General features: G+C 41.5%; 1 long non-coding RNA gene across 1 annotated transcript in view; it reads left to right on the top strand.

The window, feature by feature from the left end:
• The first annotated feature begins 1,382 nt into the window (after positions 1-1,382).
• Positions 1,383-23,946, top strand: part of LOC308057294 — a 105,848-nt gene continuing 83,284 nt past the window's right edge. The window contains exon 1 of the long non-coding RNA XR_013925203.1: positions 1,383-1,759. This is a non-coding gene — a long non-coding RNA (uncharacterized lncRNA). The remainder of the gene's footprint in view (positions 1,760-23,946) is intronic.

The raw sequence follows: 23,946 nt of genomic DNA, 5'->3' as shown, positions 1-23,946 counted from the left end.
CTCTGGCCACGTGGGGTCCGTGTCGCTGACTGGTGGGCACGCTGCAGGCGCCCGATCAGAGTGTGCCGATGCGAGGGTGCTGATTCCGCGGTTCCCGGGGCTTGCTCTGCACCTGGCTTCTGGTTCGTGCATAGCTTGCTTTGTTTCTCACCCTGCTTGTTCCCAGTGAACAGTGAATGCTGTACCACTTATCTAAAGGGTGACGCACCTACGTTTAGTTAAAAGTCGGGAGCTGTCCCAGGACCCTTATTGCCACATGACGGATGCACAGACTGCTAAGTCCCTGGGTTGGTTATCTTCAGAAGGGACATTTTGTCTTAGATTCCTGTTGCACACGCAATGTGACGAAGACAAAGACTTTAAACATGGCCACCGAGGAATAGACTCTGCAGGCACGAGATATGTAAATGAATTCCCAGAATTGTAATGAATATGTAAACCATTTCTTGGAAAACTAATGAATAGGTCTGAGTAGCTTGTATAAAGGGGGGACTGAGAAGTCCCCTCGGGGTGCATGACTTTGGCGGAGCGATCCCCCATGCACCCAGCGCTGCCGAATAAAGATAACCTCTGCTCACTCGAATTTTGGTGACTGATTCTTTAAATCAATTTGGTGACCCAGATGGGACCTCCTCTGCTCGGCTGCGGGACCCATTGAGAGCGGGGACTCCCTAGGGTACCCCCGGGGATTTTCCCGGAGGGGCTCCTCATCTCATCTGGATCACCGCAGGAGCAGACAAGGACTCCATCTTGCGGAGCAAAGGTACTATCTTTATTCAAGTATTATATTCTGGTATATTTTAAACAGTACTGTTTCGGATTCTGTTCTGGGACCGGTCCATCTGTAAGGCTGTCCGTAAGGCATAAGATCATTGTATACTTACGCAGGATGGCGTATGCCGGGTAGCTAGCACCCCAGGTATACATCTGATTCTGTTTTGGTACCTGTTCTGATATTAGAAAATATCGGAACTCTGATTCTGTTGGGTTTGGTACCTGTTCTGATATTGAAGAACTCTGAATCTGTTTTGGTCAGAAGACTTAAAAAAAAAAAAAAGTTACTAATAATTGTTATACTCACTTATGCTGGAAATGTGAGAACATCTCTGTATTAAATATATTGTAAATGTTGGTATATGGTTATTGTCTTGAATATCCGAGGGGTGAATGTGAACCTCTTTATGTTTTAAAGTGTATACGGTGTAAAGAATTATTGTATGTATGGTGGGAAGAGAAATTGAATGCCCTAACTGTAAGGTTTGGACGCCTTGGGGTAAGAGAGAGAGCTGTAAGTGAAATTAGAGTGGTCTGTGGCTGGGATAGTGATTGAGGTAATAGGGGGGAAAACAAAGTGGTGGAATAGTAAGGAAGAGTCTGTTGGGATGTGTTCTGAGTCACTGGAAGGAAATAGGAGGGCAACCTGGAGGAAGTGTGAACAGTTAATGTTAATCTTGAGGCGAGAGGAAAAATGGGATGAAGTAATGTGTGCAGATATGTTTGTGTGACAGGAGTGTGGGATTAACACCACCTGATCTTTGATTATGGCTCTAGAAAAGGATAAGGGAAAAACTGAGACCTAAACTAGAAAGATGTTCTTGTTGAATTTTTTTTTTTTTTTTTTTTTTGGGGGGGGGGCGGGAAATGAGAGAGAGAGAGAGCTCAGGTTGTGGTTCCTTCTGTGGAGCAAAGAGAACGAAACACGTTGTAAGATAAAAACTTGTACTAATGTATGTAAGATCTGAAGGGGGGGGGGGGGGAGGTGGTGATGGAGAATCAAAGACCCTGTGAAAGTGTTAGGGTATTGGGGTGAGTTTGTACAAAGCCCCGTAGCCCCTCGAAGGGGCGGCTGAGTCCTGCGGGACGCATGGCAGGGTGTTTGCTGTTTGCCTGCGAAGGCATGGTATGTAAGAACGCAGACTTAAAGCAACAAGGAGCAGATTTGCATTCAGGGTAAGAAAGAGTTAAAACAGAAGTGCTGTAGCAGAGGCAGGCTTGTGTAACCTGCAGAGCAGGAACAGCATCTCCTGCCCCGAACCCTTCCGATGGTGAGGAGGAGGGGGTTGCTGTTGCTGACGATTGAGCAGAAGGACCTGACAATGTCACCCCGATTGCTGCAGCATTTGCAGCACAACAGGACCGGTAACGGCCCCTCTAGGGCAGGCAGCGGGTCTGAGGAGAGTAAAGGTGAATCTCTGATGGGGAAATCTAGATGTTGGAAAGTTGGTTGTGAATAGGACTGGATAAAGGTTCGAGTTGATTGTTATTAGGTAATCGTGATGTAGAAAAGTTGATAGAAGGAACAGGGAACACGTATAGAAGGTAAGAAGAGCTGGGCAGAAGTGAAAGAGTGAATCTCTCTCCTATGGGATCGGATCACTGTGCATATTGTAGGGCAAGTGGACACTGGAAGCGAGATTGCCCTGAGCTAAAGAACCAGCAAGGGGTTCTGGTGAACTAGGGACTAGGAAAACTGAGGTGGAATTTTTAGTGAATACAAACCCAACTTATTTGGTGTTAAACTTCAGTGAAAAGTATTTGTTACAGTTGTGGGGGAGCTGCTGGCCACCAGGAAAATATCCTGAAACCTTTAAAGTACAAACTAAGAAAACAGTAAGAATGCTAAATTCACCAAAATCTTTGTTGGGATGAGATTTATTAGAACATCTGGACGTTTAAAGAAGGAGAAATGAAACTAAAGGCTAAAAATAATCAATTAATTGAAATCTTGAGCTTATCTTTAATTCAACAGAAAAGTGGAAGAGAAGACCTCCCTGAAGTAAAAGAAATCTATAACCAGGTCTATCTGGAAATAAATTTCAGGTAAGGCAAAAAAAATTCTTTACCTGTTACAGTAAAAATGATAAGGGGAAGGCCTGTCTAGTTCAGGTAAAAACAATATCCCTTGGTCAGCAAGGCTATGGGGGATATTGGCAGAAAAACTGAAATAAAATACACTCTGTAGTAGTTCTACTAATGTAAATCTGTGTGTTTTGCCATGACAGTGACTTGTTATGGGATGTGCAGATGAAACTCTGCATTGACAACGAAGTACAAGGAATAAGGTTGGTCAGGTGCCTCCTACCATAGTCGAGGGCAAGACTGGGTTGGCCTCTGTCTTTGCCACCAAGAAGAATCTTGAGCTCCGCTGTTGGCTGCAACCCAGTAGGCGTTGAGCGGTGGGGACATGTGCCATGCCAGACCTTGATGTGAGGAATGGCCCCCTCTGTTATAAGAGGGTCATCCAGGAAGGAAGAACATAAGATGACCCATTGAGGCACTGATTTGGAGATTGGAAACCGCCTGGCTGACCACGAGGCCAGACGAGCAGCAGAGAAAGTAGGAAAAGAGGAATTATATCCTTAACGCCAGACGATAAAATCCAAACTGTAAGTGCAGATCAGGAACCAAACTATTCTAAAGAAGACCTAAAGCTAATTCAGGACATGAATGGTAAAATAAAATTAAATAAGTGGGCTTATTTGGCAGATGGCTGTATAGTGGTACCATCCAATTTAATATGGACCACAGCCCTAACAGAATATAATAAGACTCATTGGGGAGCTGATACTTTATAAAAAAGGCTAAATCAAAAATTGATAGGGCAAAACTTATACAGTACAATAAAGCAGGTGACACAGCAATGCGAAGTGTGTTTACATAATAATCCCAATGTAACAAATAGAATAAAACTAGTGAACATTAGTAGACGAAATTATCCAGGATAACAGTGGCAAGTTGATTTTTCTGAACTCCCAAGAAAAAGGGGGTACCGGTATTTATTAGTTATGACTGATACATTTTCAGGTTGGCCAGAAGCTTTTCCTTGTCAAACAAAGCAAGAGAGGTAACGAAGGGATTGTTGAATGAGATTATTCCCCGTTTTGGGGTACTGGCAACAATCTCTTCTGACAGAGGCTCACACTTTTGTGACAAAACAATACAACAAGTGAGTACAGTGTTAGGAATAGATTGGCAATTACACACTCCTTATAGGCCTCAAGCAAGTGGACAAGTGGAAAAAATGAACCGTTTAATTAAAAACAAATAGCAAAAATAAGGCAAGAAACAACTCTAACTTGGCTACAATCTCTCCCTTTAGCGTTATTAAGAATCCGAACTAAGCCAAGAACAAAGGAAAATTTAAGCCCTTTCGAAATATTATACAGGAGACCATACCAGTTACAATTTGCTGAACAAGATCTGAGACAGCTGGGAGAGGGATATTTGTGTGAATATGTGAAGGCCCTCCAGGGACAATTAAAGGTTATAAATAAACAAATATTGGGAGCAAGGGCCAGGGGGTTAGATCAACCAACCCACTCCTTTAAAACTGGTGACTATGTGTATATAAAGACTTTTTCAGGGAAACCTTTAGAAGAAAAGTGGGAATCAGGTGCTGCTGACAACCTTCGCCGCTGTCAAGATAAGAGAACAACCAGCCTGGATTCACTACTCTTGGATAGAGAAGGCTCCTGAGAAATCATGGGCTGTCACCTCAGCAGGACCCGTGAAACTACGATTTATTAGATCATAATTGTAATAGTAATAATTTTTTTAATTTTAATAACTTCTTGAAACACAATGGACTGTCAAAAGGACCAGGGGTATTTGTGTAGAGTTATTCTGATCTTAATTGTAATAACTGTAGAGATGTTAGAAACTGAAACATGGGTAAACAATACCCGTCTTCAACACTCCAAAGAATTGTTAATGCCACGGAAGCTAAGGAATGCTGGATATGTACCTTTCTTCCTAAGGGAGGCCTGATAACACCCCTGTATGGGGTGGCCTCCCAAAACTGGAATTATCTAGATGGCAAATGGCCTACATGGCCAGACTTTCGGAATAAAACAAACTATGGTGGGGGATATTACCTATTTGATAATAAAACTTATAAGTTGGGTGGCAGATTTGATTTACAAATATTAAACCTAACCACCACAGTAGTTATGAAAAGTGATAATAACTGTCATTAGAAAGCTAAAACAAGACAGGAGGAACATGTCCTGGAAACCCAGGACAAAATACTTGTTCCCAATCTGATGGATGGAATGATTAAACAGACATCCATAAGATATGGAACACGGTGCAGATCCTGCATGAAATTACTAAAGACAATTTCTCATGGAGTTTTGAAACTATATGGAACAAACTGACTTCGTGGTTACCTAACTTGGAATGGTTAAAGCATGCTTTTGTTACAATACTTATTGTAATAGTTTTAGGAATAATATGTATATTACTTCAATGTTTTGTTTGGTGCTGTCAAAGAATGATCATAAGGCATAATGATTTTTGTAGTTGCAAAAGAATTTGCAGAAGTTATTAGAAAAGGGGGGAATGAATAGTGAATGCTGTACCACTTATCTAAAGGGTGACGCACCTACGTTTAGTTAAAAGTCGGGAGCTGTCCCAGGACCCTTATTGCCACATGACGGATGCACAGACTGCTAAGTCCCTGGGTTGGTTATCTTCAGAAGGGACATTTTGTGTCAGATTCCTGTTGCACATGCAACGTGGCGAAGACAAAGACTTTAAACATGGCCACTGAGGAATAGACTCTGCAGGCACGAGATATGTAAATGAATTCCCAGAATTGTAATGAATATGTAAACAATTTCTTGGAAAACTAATGAATAGGTCTGAGTAGCTTGTATAAAGGGGGGACCGAAAAGTCCCCTCAGGGTGCATGACTTTGGCGGAGCGATCCCCCACGCACCCAGCGCTGCCGAATAAAGATAACCTCCGCTCGCCTGCGTATTGCTGACTGATTCTTCAAATCGGTAGCAAGTCTGGTACTGCCTCTGTCTAAATAGAGGACACCATGGTCAACTCAATGTCTTTAATCAGCATTATGTAAAACAAATCCGGGAAAATATAAATTATTTACTAAATTTTTCCTTTTCCTGTGTTTTCTGTTTTTTTAATGATGAAAGCTAGATGTATATACACCATTTACTTTCCTTTATAAAGGTTGCTTCCAGTTTGTTAGGCTAAACCACAAGCAGCCAGAATATGAGAGAATGGGGACTTCCCGATGATGACAGCTAAAAATTTAGTTAACAGAAAATTAGTTAAGTGAACTGTCACTCAGTCTGTCTCTTCATTCGTTAAGCTAAGACAGAACATACTGATAAGCAGCTTTTTTTCCTCTTATTAACTCATAGGATAGTGGTACATTATTTAACTTTTCATTAGCCCGATACTGTACTTTTGTGATAGAGTCTACAGTATAAACCAAATTTTCCACTCTACATGTTTAAGGGGTTAAATTCTATGGTGGAAAGATTCTAGACAGCAACCTTAATCCTAGAAAAAAAATATCTAAGCTTAAATTAAGCTCTGAAATTCACAGTTAAGGTACCTAAACAACATTTGAGCTTCGTAATAATGAGTATTAAGTCTACTATAGTAGCAGCTACTAAGAAGTTTCAAATGCTAGGCCAGGTACTTACCTGTCCAAAAAAGGTTGTTAGACAATTATTTTTAAAAATCTTTGTTTACATTGAATGCCATTAATTACCACCTTCTTCTGCAGATATACTTCATGAAACTAAAAAATGGATTAACCATTCCTGCTCAGCATTAGTCACTTGTCCAAAGGAAGATGAATACAAATTCCATGTTATAATCTTAATGAAGAAAAAAATTATATGGATTTATGGTCAACTGTCAATTCCCATCTTTATTAAAAGATATGAGAAGGAACAAACAGATAACATTTAAGATGTTATCAGTTGTAATCCCGTACACTCCATACAGCCCCTTGGGGTGGGGGATGGATGTGGGGGAACAAATGTTTTCCTCTAAGGTGCAATTTCAAAGAGGGAACAGCCCTTATTAACCATTAATCAGATGGCGTAAAACCAGCCTAGATAAAACAAACATTACTCACATCACCAGCCTAAAAATCAAGTTATAGAATCATAATATCTAAGGGGTATTAATTTTTATTAATGAGAATGTTCTGATAACAGGCCAGACTGACAGAAACCAACGCCTAGGCTGGCAGACACACGGTAATTCAGACATGCGCCCAGGCACCAAGCTACTCAAGGGGCTGTTCTTTTGTCTCAGTATTTTGACATGCTGTTGGAACTGAAAGTAGTCTTAAGTGGTGGTAATGGCCAATTTCTTAAGAATTTTTCTTTCATTATTACATCTCAGCATTTCCACCCTACCAGAATTAAAATGTACGATACGAGGCTGTTTCTGCAGGTACATACTTCTTCCATATCAAAAAAGTACTGCACAGATCATGTTTTTAAGGCATTACGATTATTGGAATGAAACTATCTTAAAGCCTTGTCCTCTCCCATATTTACTTTTCAATCCAGGCCTAACTCTTCTTTCCTTATCTCCAAGACACCATCGATATGCATTTCTATGCGTTTGGCATATTCCAAGCACAACACTCTCCAAGCTGCTTGTACCTCTCTACTGCACCGCCAGCAAGGGGATATATTATTACATGAGCTCCTATCCTCACCACTGCCAGGTGAAGCCGAACCACCCCATAATTCTGCCATAAACACCAACACCCCTGTTACTTTCCTGAAAATGCAAACTATTTATATCTAGTCACCTGTAACTTGCAAGGTACTTCTAAATGCTGCACTGCGTATTTACTTATATATTGTACCTATGAACATGTCTACCTTTACATGTAGCACTTCCAATTTATATTCACAAGGTTTTGTATTTCTTTCGTGTTAGGTCATTTCTCCCTGTAAATACCAAGAAAATGTTACATTCCAATACTACCTTCCTAAGTCTCCAATATTTCTCCCAAGATAATACCATGTACATCATTATTTCTTCACACACATTATTAATGAAATTACAAAATCAAAAGAAGGTGAAACTTTTCTGCTTCTTTAATTACCAATAACATATTTTTCATCACCATGTTGACTAGGCACAAAGAACGTGCCTCACCATGCTAAACACTATGCAACAAACAGGTAATCCCTGGAATAAAGCAATCAGTATACACCAAGATAACAAATGGATACAGACCAACACATACACACACACACACAAATCTTTGAAAAGTGTACTTTATATTTTTTTGTATATCAGCACATCACTAGTCTGAGATACCAAAATTCACACATACAGAAACAGAGACCCAAGAGCAACTATTATGTGAACTTGCAGCTTATCTGTTGCCACACTGCATTGGCCTACCTACATACACTCACTTTTTTTTGAAGAACAACTAAGGAAATCTGCCTCATATTTGTAAATGAAGAATTCAGCAATCAGACACCTTTGTTATGGCACTTGCCGACTATACAGGTGAAATAACTTCCCATCCACCTTCACACAAACTGTTTAACATTGACTTTTGTCTGATGTTAAAACCCAAAAGAAGCAAACAACCCTTACAGGCACTTACTGTGTTTACAGATGGATCAGGCAAATCACATAAATCTGTTCTCCTATGGTGGGATGATCAACGGAGACAATGGGACTCGGACATAGAGACAGTCTCCGGTTCACCTCAAATAGTACAACTGAATGCAGTTGTTCGCGTTTTTCGAAAATGGAACATACCACTCAACCTTGTTACTGATTCCGCTTATGTTGCAGTTGTTGTTAAACGAGCCGAAGCTTCTGTGCTGTGGAATGTTTCACATTCACAACTCTTTACCCTGTTACAGGAACTTATTTTCCTTTTGGACTCTCGATCTGCGCCTTATTTTGTTATGCATATTAGGTCTCACACCTCACTACCTGGTTTTCTTGCAGAAGGCAATTGACGAGCTGATCTATTGACGTTACCAGTTCAAGTACTGCCAGACCGTATTGCACAAGCTAAACTGAGTCACTCTTTTTTCCATCAAAATGCTGGAGCTCTTAAACAACAGCTTGACCTTCCTTCTCAACAAGCGTCAAATATTATTGCTGTCTGTCCTGATTGTCAAAAACATTCTTTCCCATCAATTGCTGCAGGAGTTAATCCTAGAGGATTACAAAGCCTACAGTTATGGCAAACAGACATCACACATTATTCTGAATTTGGTAACCTTAAATATATCCACTCTTCCACTGATACATTTTCAGGTGCCTTGTTTGCCTCTTGTCACGCAGGAGAAAAGGCACGAGATGTTCGTAGACATTTAATGCGTGCTTTTGCTACTTTGGGTATTCCCTCAAAGATAAAGAGAGATAATGGTCCAGCTTATGTTTCAACAACTATAAAAACCTTCTTTGCCCTATGGGGTATAACTCATATTACTGGCATTCCTCATTCCCCCACCGGTCAACCTCTCATTGAACGGTCTCATCAGTCTCTAAAACGTCTATTGCAACAACAAAAAGGGGGAATGGGAATGGCTATTCCAGAGGAATGGTTACAGAAAGCATTGTATGTTTTCAATTTTTTAAATTGTTCTTTAATAGATAACAACCTACCAACAGTTTGACATTTTACTGCAAATACCTCCTTCGAGGCACGGGTTAAAGCCCCAGTATTGGTTCGAGATCCAGAAACAGGTACAATTATGGGACCATATCCTCTTGTTACATGGGGAAAAGGTTATGCTTGTGTCTCCACAGAAAAAGGACCCAGATGGATCCCAGCAAAGAATGTACGACCTTTCCGTGAACCTTTACTGCAGACAACTGATACCGACACCGACCCTACAGAATGAAATAAAAACTGCGTGAGGATTTCTGTTTTGCATTAATGTCAGATACCCAAATTCAGGATATAGAATTTAGATTTCACTTTTTACAGCGCTTAGAACGAACACTATCACCCTGGATTAAACCACTTAACAAAGGTAACACATTTGGACCAGACCAGATCCCCAATGCACTGATGGCACCGCTAGCAGATATTATCTTCCATTACATCGACTTTCAACGACACTGTCATGAGCCAGATTGGACAGCGTCTCGATTTCTACAGTTATGTTGCTATGAACATGGACCATCTTGTCGACCGTGGATCAAGATTCATCGTGAACTCTGTGATCACGATCGCTGGTGAGTTGTAAGACTAAGGGACAGATGGGGTCATTGGATGTGTTCTGAGTGTAATAATCAAATATTAAGGTTTAATCATATACAGTGGGCTGAACGTTTTATGGGAAAACCTCTTTTGGAAATAGAGGGAGTTATAGGGTTAGGTTCTGAGATTTTGCCAAACTTAGTTTTTGCAGATTTTTTATCATTGATTGAAAGTCTAGAAGTACGGGCTATTGCACGGTTGTTGTTTCAATATATTGTATTAGCAAGCAGAATTTATATTATTAACAAGAACATTATTATAGGATTAGAGTGTGGACAATCAATTGCAGTGCCTCGGTCGTGGACAGTACGACCAGAAGAATGGCTGGTTGTAAAAAGACGATGGAAAAAGAAAAGGAGAAACAAGCGTTGTCAGTAATATGGATAAAGATGTTCACATCTGGACCTTGGCCTATTGAAGGTGGCTCTTATCCCCCTTTTCTACCAAAGGTAAATGTTTGGGTCACGTTGGCGAACTTGACTGGACAGCATACTCTGTGTCTTGCTATGGCCACTCCGGATCAGCCTTTTTCCACGTCTTGTGGGCTTACCATTAGATGAATGGCCTATACCTAGGGACCTTCAAAGTCTTTTTCCACCCAAAAACGTATCAAAAAATGTGACAGACAATTGGGATGTATGGACACCCCATCTCCCACTGGCCACTTTGGAACCACAAAAAATTGAACTCCTTGGTTCAGTAAAAATGGATTTTTGCATAAGATTTAACTACACGGGAAAGAATCAGTCTAGGGCATGGGACGTTTCCCCTACTCATCCTGTTTTTAGAAATGCAAGTATCTGGTGTAATTACACTGCTAGCGACTTGTCTAAATCTAGCAATGCTCCGCTCTCACTACCTGCTGGAGTATTTTTTATTTGTGGGGATCGAGCATGGCCTGTCATTCCTTCTCATATAAAAGGAGGTCCGTGTAGCTTAGGGCGACTTTCCGTCCTGACTCCTAACACATCTATGATTTTACAACATTGCTACTCTCGAAGGACAAAGCGTGGCATTCATACATTTGCCTCTGATTGTGATGATAACATGCAATTTTGGTCCTTTGGCCAATGCTTTACTGCATCTCTTTTGTTGCCTGGAGCTGCTGCAGGAAAGGCTCTGGCAACATTAGATAAGCTTGGCTGTTGGCTTGCCAAACAAACTAATGCCACAAGCAGTGCCCTGTCTGGTCTTTTATTAGATGTTGATAGTGTTCGCCACGCAACATTACAAAATAGAGCTGCAATAGATTTTTTGCTTCTGGCACAAGGTCACGGTTGTGAAGAGTTTGAAGGGATGTGTTGCATGAACCTTTCAGATCATTCGGAATCAATTCATGCTAGCATCCAAAGATTGAAGGATGGAGTTTGTCATCTTCAACAAAGTGATACTGGGGATTGGTTAGATAAACTGTTCAGTGGTTGGGGCATTTCAGGATGGTTAAGAAGTTTAGTGAAGATGATTATATATGCTTTAGTTGCTTTTTTGTTTGTTTTATTACTTATACCTTGTCTTTTACAATGCTTACGAAAATTAATAACTCGTTCAATTTCAAGAGTTCTTTTTGTGCAACAGGAAGGGGGAGATGCAGGACAAGGCCTCAAGGACAGGAGTCCAAGTACCGATAGCCTGATGAATAGAGACTTGTTAGAACTTGTAGGGCACAAGCCCTGGGAACCAAGGAGCAAGCTAACTGCAGACTCTTGAGCCGTTGCAGTTGAGATGGCAACCAGATGGACAAAGAGGAAGAAGTAGCCAGATAAGGGAACGGATAGTGCTGATAAGGAACTTTGTTAATTAAGAAAGTCACGTAGGAAGAAACCCCCTAATCTTGGAATAGAAATTGTTGCTATGACAAGGTAAACTAATGAGTTCCTATTGTTTAAACGGTGTGCCTTAAATGTCAACCAATCAGTGTTTTTTACGCTTAAGATTTAAGCAATCAGTGTGTAATATGTAGAAGGTAGAAACGTATATAACTGTAAGAAAATCACTAATTAACAGACAACTTGCTTGCATCAAGCTGTGTCCCGTCTCTTCATTCACCGCAGTTTGGATTTTTTTTTATTTTCTTTTTTCAGTTCAATAACTGAAGAATCGACGACTAATTCTACCTTCTGAGGACTAGACTAATCTATAACCTGGTATTATACAACTGGAAAAATGAAATGCGTGCGTCTGCCTTAAAGTGTCTTTCAGTTCATTTTATCGTATCATGGCAGCATATGAACTTAAACCAAAACAGTTAGTGCCTGACTTTTTTTCTTTTACAAAACAACATAGCACAATTCTTTAGCTATGATTCTAAACAGCGCTTCCTAGAATCACTGAAAAAAGGTACCACAGTTTAAAAAAAAATATTTGAAAGGCTATCTTGAAGTAAAGGGGTCTTCAAAGCTTTCACTGCATTAGCTTGAACCTTAAGAAACCGTTTCCTGAACTATCTTGACTAAAAAAATGAGATCAGTTTTAATTTCTATTCTCCTGAAGAGGCAGAAAGAAGACTAATGCAGGTCTCAGCTGTTACCACCAGACAAACTTCACCTTTTTTTTCTTTCATCAGCTTTTGAGTGCTTGAATCCTCGACATAGTCTTCACTGATCCAACTTAATTCTCTCAAGAACAATGTCCTCCACTCTCACATCTTGCTAACTCCTCTCCTTGGAGAGACAGGAAAAGGAATATAGTGCACTGAGGTAGCCTTTCAAATTATTTCATAATAAAAAAAATAATATTGGTGTGAGGCATTAAAAAAAACACGTTTTCATTAAGTACCCTCCTTCATTTACAAGAACGTAGCTTCCTTTTGATACTGGCTTTTTGGCCATTTGCAACTGAACACTTGGAAAGAGAAATCTGGACAATTGCATTCCTAAACAATATTCTTTTTCATTTTGCTTTCAAAAGGTGTCTCCGGATTGGAGAAGTTACAGTTCAAAGTTATAAGGAACGCTCCTGATAGTTTGTAAAAATTTCATTATTATCCCAAATCACATCAGCCACACTTACATTTAGGAATCCCATTTGAAGACCGCCACGTAAACTTAAGCATGTTTTCCTGAGGCATTGCCTAACTACATAACAAACACCGCTATCATATGCAGTTCAGTGTAATACCGTGTTTCTTGTGGTTTTGGCATTTCAGCACTTGTTCATTAGGAAATTCAAACCCCACTGCCATTAGATGCTACAAGATAGAAGAATGCAGTTTAGTTACACTGTGAGTGACAGACAATTTTTGATGTCTTGATTCTCTGTTACTAATCTGTCAAATGAAGCATAATGTAGAACTCCACAGTACATCACGGTACTTCAGTGATTTCGTTTATCATAAAACCCCCATTCATTGCTTTAAAACACATTCTATACATAGCTTTTTAGCAAACCTGTGGTTTGAAACATGACATTATGAGAAAAGAAAAAGCTAATTAGACTTCATGTTAAAGTAAGCATCTTTAATGAAGCCAGTTTAAAAGTTTTCCCTTGTGTGGATGTTGTGATCTGGTTCTATCTCAGTCAGCTCGTAAGGTAGAAGAGAGAAATCATAATTTATGATGCCAAATTACAGAAAAAGGCATAGTTTGGTCCTAAGACAAAAGTCCCACATATGAATAGTAAAGGTCACAAGTTTAATTCTTTTAATGAAAAAAATTAAAATTACGATAAAAGGAATAAAGATCATGCTAGACTGACAAGAAACTTTCAACCTCCAGAGATTCTTGAATGTTTTAAAATTTTCACTTCCACATAACCAAACCATGTGACCTCTTTCCCTCTCATCTCAGGAGCTACACAACCATCATTAAACACACCCTAACTCATTGCAGGGGACACTACTTCCACCTGAAGGGACAGAGTGCTTTTATACAAGTGGTTCTGTTAAGGACACACAAATCAGCATTCTCAGAAACTCCAACTACCCTTGCAGTCTGCATCCTGTGAAAGTAGTACCTGGAGTGTCATGTACCTCCAACAGTGCTGTGCAGAAACAACACTCCAGGAAACCTCAGTGTTGTACCAGCTGCCTCGTGGCTTCCTGCTAGCAGATATCCAACAGATTCTTTCTAGCATCAGCAGGCATAGGATTCATGGGAAGAAAAGCAGAGAAAGGTGTATTTCCATAAACCTGTTTCTCCTGCATACTCTTTTTATGCATTCATAAAGAAGTCAGATCATGCACAGGAACGACCACAGAATTCGGAGAAGAGGGTGGAATACATGAAAATAAAGATGCTTTACTATGTCTAATATTGCTTTCCTTTTCATTGAAGGCTTATAAATACTGTCCCTTCTACTCCAATAATACTCAGAACTAAAACACTACCTTTTAATATATTCAACATACATTTCATTATGCAGACATGATATATTCTAAATTAGTATTTCTGAGAAGCCAAAACAATTGTGACTGTGCATAGTTGGACTTCGTAGCTTGGCTCCATGAGAAATGAATGGCTAAGTGGTTTTGTTCCATCCGTATCAGGGAAAAGATTCATTACACCATCTCTGCTCCTACTGAGGTTTCAAGTACATACAGAAGCCATCCATGACAACAGCTAACTGCTTTCCAGAGCAACGAGAAATTTTATTTGCAATGAAACACCTCAATTCACAAGAGATAGCCAGATATTTAGGGATCATAGAGAATACTATGCTGGATCAGGCAAGGTCCCACATGTGATCAAGTGGATTACTGCAAAAGCTTCCCCAAATGCTCCAGCATATTCGGTCTGGGCCTGCACTTTGGCCTCCCTCCATGACTCTTCTTTACACATACATCATCTTTTCTCTAGGCAAGTACACTCGCATTTCATGCAGCTTTGCTGGACGTTTAGCTGTTTGACTACATTTTACATAGCACTTTAAAGGATTTCTCCATCATAATATAAAAAGATGACATCTGGAATAAAATATATAAGTCTCAAGTGGAAGTACTGACTGTAACAGAAACCGTCTAAATATTAGCAAGTTTCCTATTTATTTTATTAGCTTTCCCCATATTTAACAAATAGAAAGTTGACTTCCTTGAGCAAGAGAAACAAATGATACCATCTTTTGTAATCAGGCAACCTTCTGATTTCTAGAGTTCTCTGTAAACACAAGAACATTAAATTATCTATGGATCAAATTAAACTAATGACGTCCAAGAGGTCTCTGAAGTTTTTCTTGCCCAACAGACATGTATTTATTTACACTTCAACATTCAGTTTTAGAATTTCCTACACTATGACAAATTATCCTCATTGTTTAACTTCAAATATTACCCACTACAGAAGAAGAAATCCATTAACCAAACACTGAAACTTTATGAAGACTACTGACTTCATTGCATACTGTGTAGCTACAGAAATCCATCGGCTTGCAGACTTCCAAATGCAGCTCTGAAACTTGCACGACAACGTATATTTATTTCTTCTATACTATCGAAACAATTCCAAACATGCACACATAAAAATTACGTGCAGAAAGAAACCAGTGAACACACAAAAAATTCCCCAATTAATTCAATGGGCCAAAGGTTTCATTGTACTTCTTCAATAGACTTGTCCACTAATTAAGAAGCACAATAAAAAGACAGAAGACAAGGAAAGGGAATGGAGGGGAGGAGAGGAGGAGGAGGAGAAGAAGGAAAAGAAAAAAGGAAAAAGAAAGAGAAAAAAAGGCACGAAACCCCTCAACAACAAGGTACACAGTGCATGGGGTGAAAGGCTGGATGAATGGCTCAAGGAGTTAGTAGTGCACGGGGCAATACCTGACTGGTGACCAGTCCCCAGCGGTGTTTCTCGGGGCTCAGTTCTGGGGCCAGTTCTCTTCAATATTTCTATCAGTGACGTGGATGCAGGATTTGCAGAGGGCTCTGGATAGACCGGGGCAATGGGCAATCATCAGTGGCATGACATATAACCAGACCAAATGCTGGATCCTGCACCTGGGAGGGAGCAAAGCCGGCCACAAGTACAGCTTGGGAGAGGAGTGGCGGGAGAGCAGCCCTGCAGGAAGGGCTCTGGGGGTGCTGGCTGACAGGAGGCTCAGCAGCAGTCAGCAGTGTGCCCTGGCAGCCACGGGGGCAAACCCCACCTGGGGTGCACCAAGCACAGCATCACCGGCCCGTCCAAAGGGTGATCATCCCGCTGCGTTTAGTGCTGGGGTGGCCTCACCTTGAGCACTGTGTGCAGGGCCCCCCCATTTAGGAAGGCTGTTAAGGTCCTTGATTGTGCCCAAAGTAGGGCTGGAAGGCATGTCCCATGTCCTTTGTGGAGTGGCTGAGGACTCTGCGTTTGTCTAGTTTGGAGAGAAGGCAGCTGTGGGGTGACCTCGGTGATCTCTACGGCTGCCTGAGGAAGGGACATGGAGAAGGAGGTGCTGAGCTGTTCCCCCCGGTGCCCAGTGCCAGGATGCCTGGGAATGTCTCAAAGCTACATTGAGAACACAAAGAGGGTGGTTAAACCCTTGAACAGGCTTCCTGGCCAAGTGGACATTACCCCATTCCTTTCAGTGATTAGGAGATATTTGGATAACGCCCATTAATATATACTACCATTATATAACACCATGCTTTGCTTTTACTCATCCCTGAAGTCATCAGGCAGTTCAGTGAGATGGCTGTTGTAGGTACCTTGCAACACAACTAGTGCACTCCCATGCCACTCCATTCCTTGTTCTCACCACGAGTTCAATCACAACGAGACTGTTAGTTCCCTAAAATGCCAGGGGTTTCTTGGCTCCGTAAACACTTTCAAGGACACAAATCAGAAAGGTGACAAGTAGAAACAGGACTTTTTTCTTTTGAAGCTGCTTTGAAGCACGTGTTCACAAGCATTAAGACAATGCACATGTGTAGCCAGGAGCAGGCTGGTGCATCCCTCGGTTCAGCTGGAAAAGCCATCCCTTGCAGCCTGGCACAGGAAAGGCACAGAGCCACAGAGAGGAGCAGCAGGGACACAGGCCAGGAGGGATGCCAAAGATGGAATCCAGTTTTAGAAGCTCTTTTAATACGCACCCAGTACTTCTTCTATGCTCTAATTGTGTATGATAGCATTTGATGTTATATAAATCCTTAATGGTACTGAACAAAGACTGGGTTATAAGTGGAAACACAGAACACATTTTCATGGATGTGAAATGAGTTCATTGTGATGGGAGCAATTAAAATGCATTTCAGATGAAACTAATGGCTGGATGCTTACAGTCTTATATTTTAAACTGCTTTCCCTCATCAATTTATTTTGGTATATTTTCTTATGGTGCTATAGATAAGGATTCATTTGGCTTGCATGTGCACCTTATCCCTATTTCCATAAGCATTCCGTTAGTTAATAGATACTGTAATGCTTGTTTCAATGAAATGCCAGAGACTGGCCAGTCAGAAAATGTGATTTATTAAAGCAAGCGACAAGTAAGCAAAACAGCGCTGGGCGGCCGGGGAGTCTCCTGCTCCACCAACGGCGCGCAAATTCAAGCAAGCTGAGCAGCTCTTTTTCTCTTCCCCGAGGTCACTTCTGACACCCTCAGTAGCCCCTCTGCTGCTTCTGTTGTGGTGGTTTCTTGCCAGACAGGACGTTCCCATGTTTGGTGTAGCAAGATCACATTGTGGACATGTCTCTTCTTGTTAAATAGGAAGTTCTTAAGACCACCACAATGGGTTTGTTCCTCTTGCTTACCTTGGTTGATCGGCAAATTACCTTTAGTTACTTATTACAATTCCCCCCTTCTTTTATTTGTAAGTAATTTGCTGATCAAACCTAGACAATACCTCACAAGCTGCATCTAATTCAGGATTTTCATTTGGTATGATTTTCATCTCTAGTTCCGATTGCTTCATCACCATTAGCTGCGCTTTTTCCAACCTGTTTTTCACAAAAGTTACAAATTTATTAATGATACAGGGTCCGAAAGTCAGAACCAATAACAACATTATGAGGGGTCCCACCAAAGTAGAAATTAAAGTAGTCAGCCAGGGTGACTGTGGCTGTAAAATTCTTTACCTTTTGCTTTTTCTTGTTACCTTTTTTGTTCTTTAATAACTCTGTTGGGTCCCACTGCTTGTGGCGTTTTTAGTTCATGTTTCTGAATAAATATTAAGACCCCTCTATCAGCTCCAGGTTCCCAATATCTTATTCCCCAGGTTCGTCCTAATAGCCATCCGTGGTCATTAGGCTGCAGGATTTCTAGTACATAACAAGCTTACAGTTGCCAAGATGGGGGTCCTCTACGTGTCTATCCCAGCTAGGAGCTGGCGGATTGCATCCTCTGGGTCCCCATGTTATAGTTAAGAATCTATTTTTAATGGCTACGTCCCAGTTTGAAGCTATGGTTTCACATCCCCAATATGCACAGTAATAGTGATTAGGGAAATTGCAGTAGCTTTTCCCTGGATTCGAACTGGGGCAGAGATAAAAAGGTTTTATTGTTCTTTCTCGTCAACTGGGTGGGTCTAGTTCATAAAAGACTAAATCTTCCAATTTAACTTGGAATTTTGGGGATCTGGCTGTCACGTTATACCGAACTTCTATTGAATCTTCCCATCAACCTAAGGTCCAATTGAAGGGTAATGCTCATTTTCTTTTTTTTTTGAAGTCATGGTAATCAATACCATTAATAGGATACCAGCTTTCATTTCCCCACTGTTCAGTACGTCTCTGCCTTCCTCGTCTACTCTTTTGCAGAGAGCAACGGGATATCAATATCTTCTCAGCAGCAGCAGGTAGTCTTCAGGGGAATTTTGCTGTTATCCTGTCAATAATTTCCAAGGTCTAAAGAGTTAGTTATCTCTTAAATATATTTCCACCTGTTTGGTTGTTCTGTCCATTTCCAGGCGAATCTTATAGTACGCTGTCTTAAAACTCTGTACCAGTCTGTTTCATGTACTTCCCAAAGTTCAGGTACTGACAGTTCCCATCCACAAAATAATTTACAAATTTCCACTTGATCCTCTGGTCCCCTGGTACGTATTGAATCATTGTGACATTTCATACAGTAAGGTTGTCTCTTAAATGAAACACAGGACCAATCTCTATTACAATTTAGACATCGGCAAACAACCCAACATACATGTCTGGAAGTGGGGTGTTTTAAGCAGCGTATTCCCCGGAGATCTCCTATTCTGGGTGATTCGGGTATCTCCGTCTCTGTGTTGTTTTGCTGTCAGACAGCAATGGTGAGACAGATAACGATGTCCCAATAACATCCTTCACACCGCCCTGTGGCTCAACATTGCTGCTCCGTGGGTGGCATAGATAGAGAGAGAGAAAAGATTCTGCCAACTATACAAAGGAGGTTAACAATCTTTATCTAAGCATTAAACCCATTTACCATTATCAATAAACAATAACAGGCAATAACTACAAATGACTAACAAGAACTATAAATCCCTAACAAACGTTAGCTAACAACTCAAAACTCAAACATGTCATAAGCTAATTTCAAAACATTATCATAACAGGATGACATAACAAAACACAATAAAACATTTCTTAGCATATATAAGGTTTGTTTGTGGGGGTTAAGAATCAAGAGCCAAGAGGTGGGCATTTAAAGGGGTAAATTTTCATGCCCCTTTAAGGTTAGGCTGCGCATACATTTTCATTGTGCAGTTTTGGTGAGGGCATTAGCCTGGATCTTGACCAGGAGGGTCATGGACCAATTTGTTTGTCTCGCCACAAACAATCCTTATCATTTTGGAAAAGATGGGAGCAGGAGACGACACACTCTGTACGGTTTTGCTGTTCAGCCTTTGTCTCATCGTGACTACAGTACCCATCAGTATGTGCTTTTGTGAGTGTTTTTGGTCACGCCGGTACAGAAGAGTGCGATCTCTTCCTCGCAATCCGCCCCGAGAAGTGGAACCCATGGGATACCAAAGCAGAGTGCGAGAGACTGTTATATAAACAAAAGAAAACTGTTGATCTCCAGCAGTTACCACGTGACTTGTTATTTGTTTCTGTTCATTTTCGTTACCTCGTGAAGAAAAATACCAAGGACCAGAGACAGACTATCGTGGAGGGAACAGATGGAGTTACCACCCCGACATTATTCAGGACCGTGCTGGACTCACGAGTGAAGAAGCCTGTTTTCCACCTCACATGAGACTTTGCTGGACTGTTATTCTGTTATTCAACTTCTAGTTCATGTTTGTTAAGAAATTGTTATCTGTTGTTTACTGGTTGTCAAATGATTCATTGAATTTACTTTACATCTAACACACGGTTTTCAAAATAAATCAAAAGGGTTGGGTAATACATATAATAATAACCTACAAAAACAAAACCTAAAACCAACACTTAAAACTATACATTCCACTTAAGTAATAAATGAACTATAAATACTATAGTTTCTTTAAACATTTTTTTTTTTATCTATCTATCTATCTATCTATCTATCTATCTATCTATGTGTCACTACCATGGCTAGACTATAGGGATTTCGCATGCGCGGTCTTTCCAGATTGTTCCAGTACATTCTGTGGGGTTTAAAATTGCGCATGCGCATGTTCAAAGGCATACACGATAAAAGATGGCTGCTGAGTGTCCAGATGAAGTCCTGGACCCATTTCCCGAGCTTACCACTCCGGTAAGTTTGTTAATGGTGACATTTATGGCACTATGGCCAAATGACAGGTCCTTGCTTTCAATGCAATGTTTTCTCACCATCAGACCGCCACATCACCTGCCAGGGAGGAAGGGTCTGGAGTGCGCATTTCCCCCTCTGAACATCCCGTAAGGTGAGTGTTTTTTAAACGTCTAACCTGTATGGTTCATTATAAAGGGGAATCAAACCCCTTTTTTTTTTCTCGTTGTTTAGGCACAGGGTGTGTTTTTCTACTGTCACACGTCAAGAACTTATGGTGGAGGTGGAAAAGTATAAAAGACGTTACCACATCCCCGTCTGTGCGTTCCTGATGGTTGTTTTCTTTGCTATTCTATGTGTATTCTTAATCGGCCTACATTGTTGTATGAATTGTTAATAGTTACTTATTCCCAGATTCCTGTTTGCTATTAAATTGTTATTGTGTTAACTATATAATCTGTATTGTTGACTGTACAATTGGCGTACTACTCGAATTTGTTTAATGCCATTGGGTGAAATCATAGTAGCAAATTGCATGTTAGTTATAACGCGTTGAATTAATCTTATAAAACATGGAACAGCACATGGCAAAAACAATAAGGTGGCTAATCCACATAACAAATAAAATAGGATTCGTTTTACCCAGGGGCTCCCGAGAAGCCAGGAAAACAAGTCAATATTCTAGTCTTTCCAAGTTCGGACGGGAACATGGGCTAACTTCCCTATCTCTGATGTGATTTGTTTAACTCCCTCACCATTGCCATCAATTTTCAAATAACAATTGGAAACATTTCATTTACCACAAACACTTCCTTCTTCGGCTAGCAGGAAATCGAGAATCGTTAGAATAGTTTGGCTCCTGATCTGTACTTACAGTTTGGATTTTACCATCTGGTATTAAGGATGATTCCTCCTTTCCTACCTCCTCTGCTGCTGCGGAGTTTCATCTGCACATCCCCTAACAAGTCACTGTGATGGTAAAACACACAGATTTACATTAGTAGAACTGCTACAGAGTGTATTTTATTTCAGTTTTTCTGCCAATATCCCCCATAGCCCTGCTGACCAAGGGATATTGTTTTACTGAACTAGGCAGGCCTTCCCCTATCATTTTTACTGTAACAGGTAAAGCATTTTTTCCTTACCTGGAATTTATTTCCAGATATACCTGGTTAAAGATTTCTTTTACTTCAGGGAGGTCCTCTTTTCCACTTAAAGATTTTGGTGAATTTGGCATTCTTACTTGTTTTCTTAGTTTGTACTTTAAAGGTTTCAGGATGTTTTCCTGGTGGCCAGCAGCTCCCACAACTGTAACAAATTATTTTCACTGAAGTTTAACACCAAATAAGTTGGTTTTGTATTCACTAAAAATTCCACCTCATTTTTCCTAGTCCCTAGTTCACCAGAACCCCTTGCTGGTTCTTTAGCTCAGGGCAATCTCGCTTCCAGTGTCCACTTGCCCTACAATATGCTCATTCACCTCTGCCTGATATTCCTCCTCGGTCTCTGCTTCATCTCCTCTACCAGTTCAGCACGACCCAGCTCTTCTTCTCTTACCTTCTGTACACGTCCTCTGTTCCTTCTATCAACTTTTCTACATCACGATTACCTTGGTAAAAATGAACTCGAACCTTTATCCAGTCCTATTCACAACCAACTTTCCAACATCTAGATTTCCCCATCAGAGATTCACCTTTACTCTCCTCAGACCCGCTGCCTGCCCTAGAGGGGCCGTTACCGGTCCTGTTGTGCTGCAAATGCTGCAGCAATCGGGGTGACATTGTCAGGTCCTTCTGCTCAATCGTCAGCAACAGCAACCCCCTCCTCCTCACCATCGGAAGGGTTCGGGGCAGGAGATGCTGTTCCTGCTCTGCAGGTTACACAAGCCTGCCTCTGCTACAGCACTTCTGTTTTAACTCTTTCTTACCCTGAATGCAAATCTGCTCCTTGTTGCTTTAAGTCTGCGTTCTTACATACCATGCCTTCGCAGGCAAACAGCAAACACCCTGCCATGCGTCCCGCAGGACTCAGCCGCACCTTCGAGGGGCTACGGGGCTTTGTACAAACTCACCCCAATACCCTAACACTTTCACAGGGTCTAGATAGCAGCGGGAGGGGAGTGAGGGAGGTGGTAAGGGCTGGGGGGGGGGAGGGCGGTGGAGGTATATACGGAGGGGGAGAGGTAGGGATCTCATCCTCACTTCTATTCTTCTTCTTCTTTCCCCCCCTTTGTTTTCTTTTAACGGGAACAAAAGGGCCCTAGTTTCAGACCCTACCCATAAGGAAGCATACTCACTTTCCTCCAGGCAAAAGGGGTCTTTTGAATTCACATATATATTCAAAGCCTGGCATATCCAGTCTTCAGATGCCCCGAAGACCGGTCAGTAGAGGTGGTCGCCCCTAATTTGTTTCCCACCCCAAACTTCCATACAGTAGTGTATCAATCTTACTTTACTCTTACCCTGCCTAGAAGGGTACGCATCCCAAAATTTTATCATTAGTCCTAGCAGACTCTCCGGTGGTATCTGTGGGAGCCTAATCTGGACCCCAGAACCACCCATGGGATCACAGGGCTTTGCTTTTCCTCTGTCCCGTCTTCCGAGGCGCCTTCTTTCACTCACGCACTCGCTTCCCCTGGTTCGTGGCGCAGCCCCTCGCGGGGTCTGGAAAGCGCACTACTGAGGGTCCGCACTCACTTCGCCCTCCCTGGGCGTCTCACACAAGCACGCTTCAGGATACCCAACCCCAACCGAACGGTTAACCGGCCTATACTCACGCGTCCTGCGTCTTCATTCGGGCTTCGTGCACAAAGATTACGGGGTAACCGGTTTTATTTGCTCACTGTCACATTTGAGGTTCGTCGGTAAAGGATTTGGCGTAGAAGCACCCCGACAAGGGCCGCTTATCCAGCGGGGCGCCTCCCCTGCCACGGACCTCAGGCCAGATTGCCTTTATCCAAGTCACGGCACCAAAATTGTTATAGTTTACCTGTCCAATGAAATGACAGAGACTGGCCAATTAGAAAATGTGATTTATTAAAGCAAGTGACAAGTAAGCAAAACAGCGCTGGGCGGCCGGGGAGTCTCCTGCTCCACCAACGGCGCGCAAATTCAAGCAAGCTGAGCAGCTCTTTTTGTCTTCCCCGAGGTCACTTCTGACACCCTCAGTAGCCCCTCTGCTGCTTCTGTTGTGGTTTCTTGCCAGACAGGACGTTCCCATGTTTGGTGTAGCAAGATCACATTGTGGACATGTCTCTTCTTGTTAAACAGGAAGTTCTTAAGACCACCACAACGGGTTCGTTCCTCTTGCTTGCCTTGGTCGATCAGCAAATTACCTTGAGTTACTTATTACAGTACCAG

Source organism: Falco punctatus, assembly GCF_963210335.1.
Source record: "Falco punctatus genome assembly, contig: scaffold_76, whole genome shotgun sequence".
Classification (NCBI taxonomy): Eukaryota; Metazoa; Chordata; class Aves; order Falconiformes; family Falconidae; genus Falco; species Falco punctatus.
This window is presented reverse-complemented; position numbering and strand designations above follow the sequence as displayed.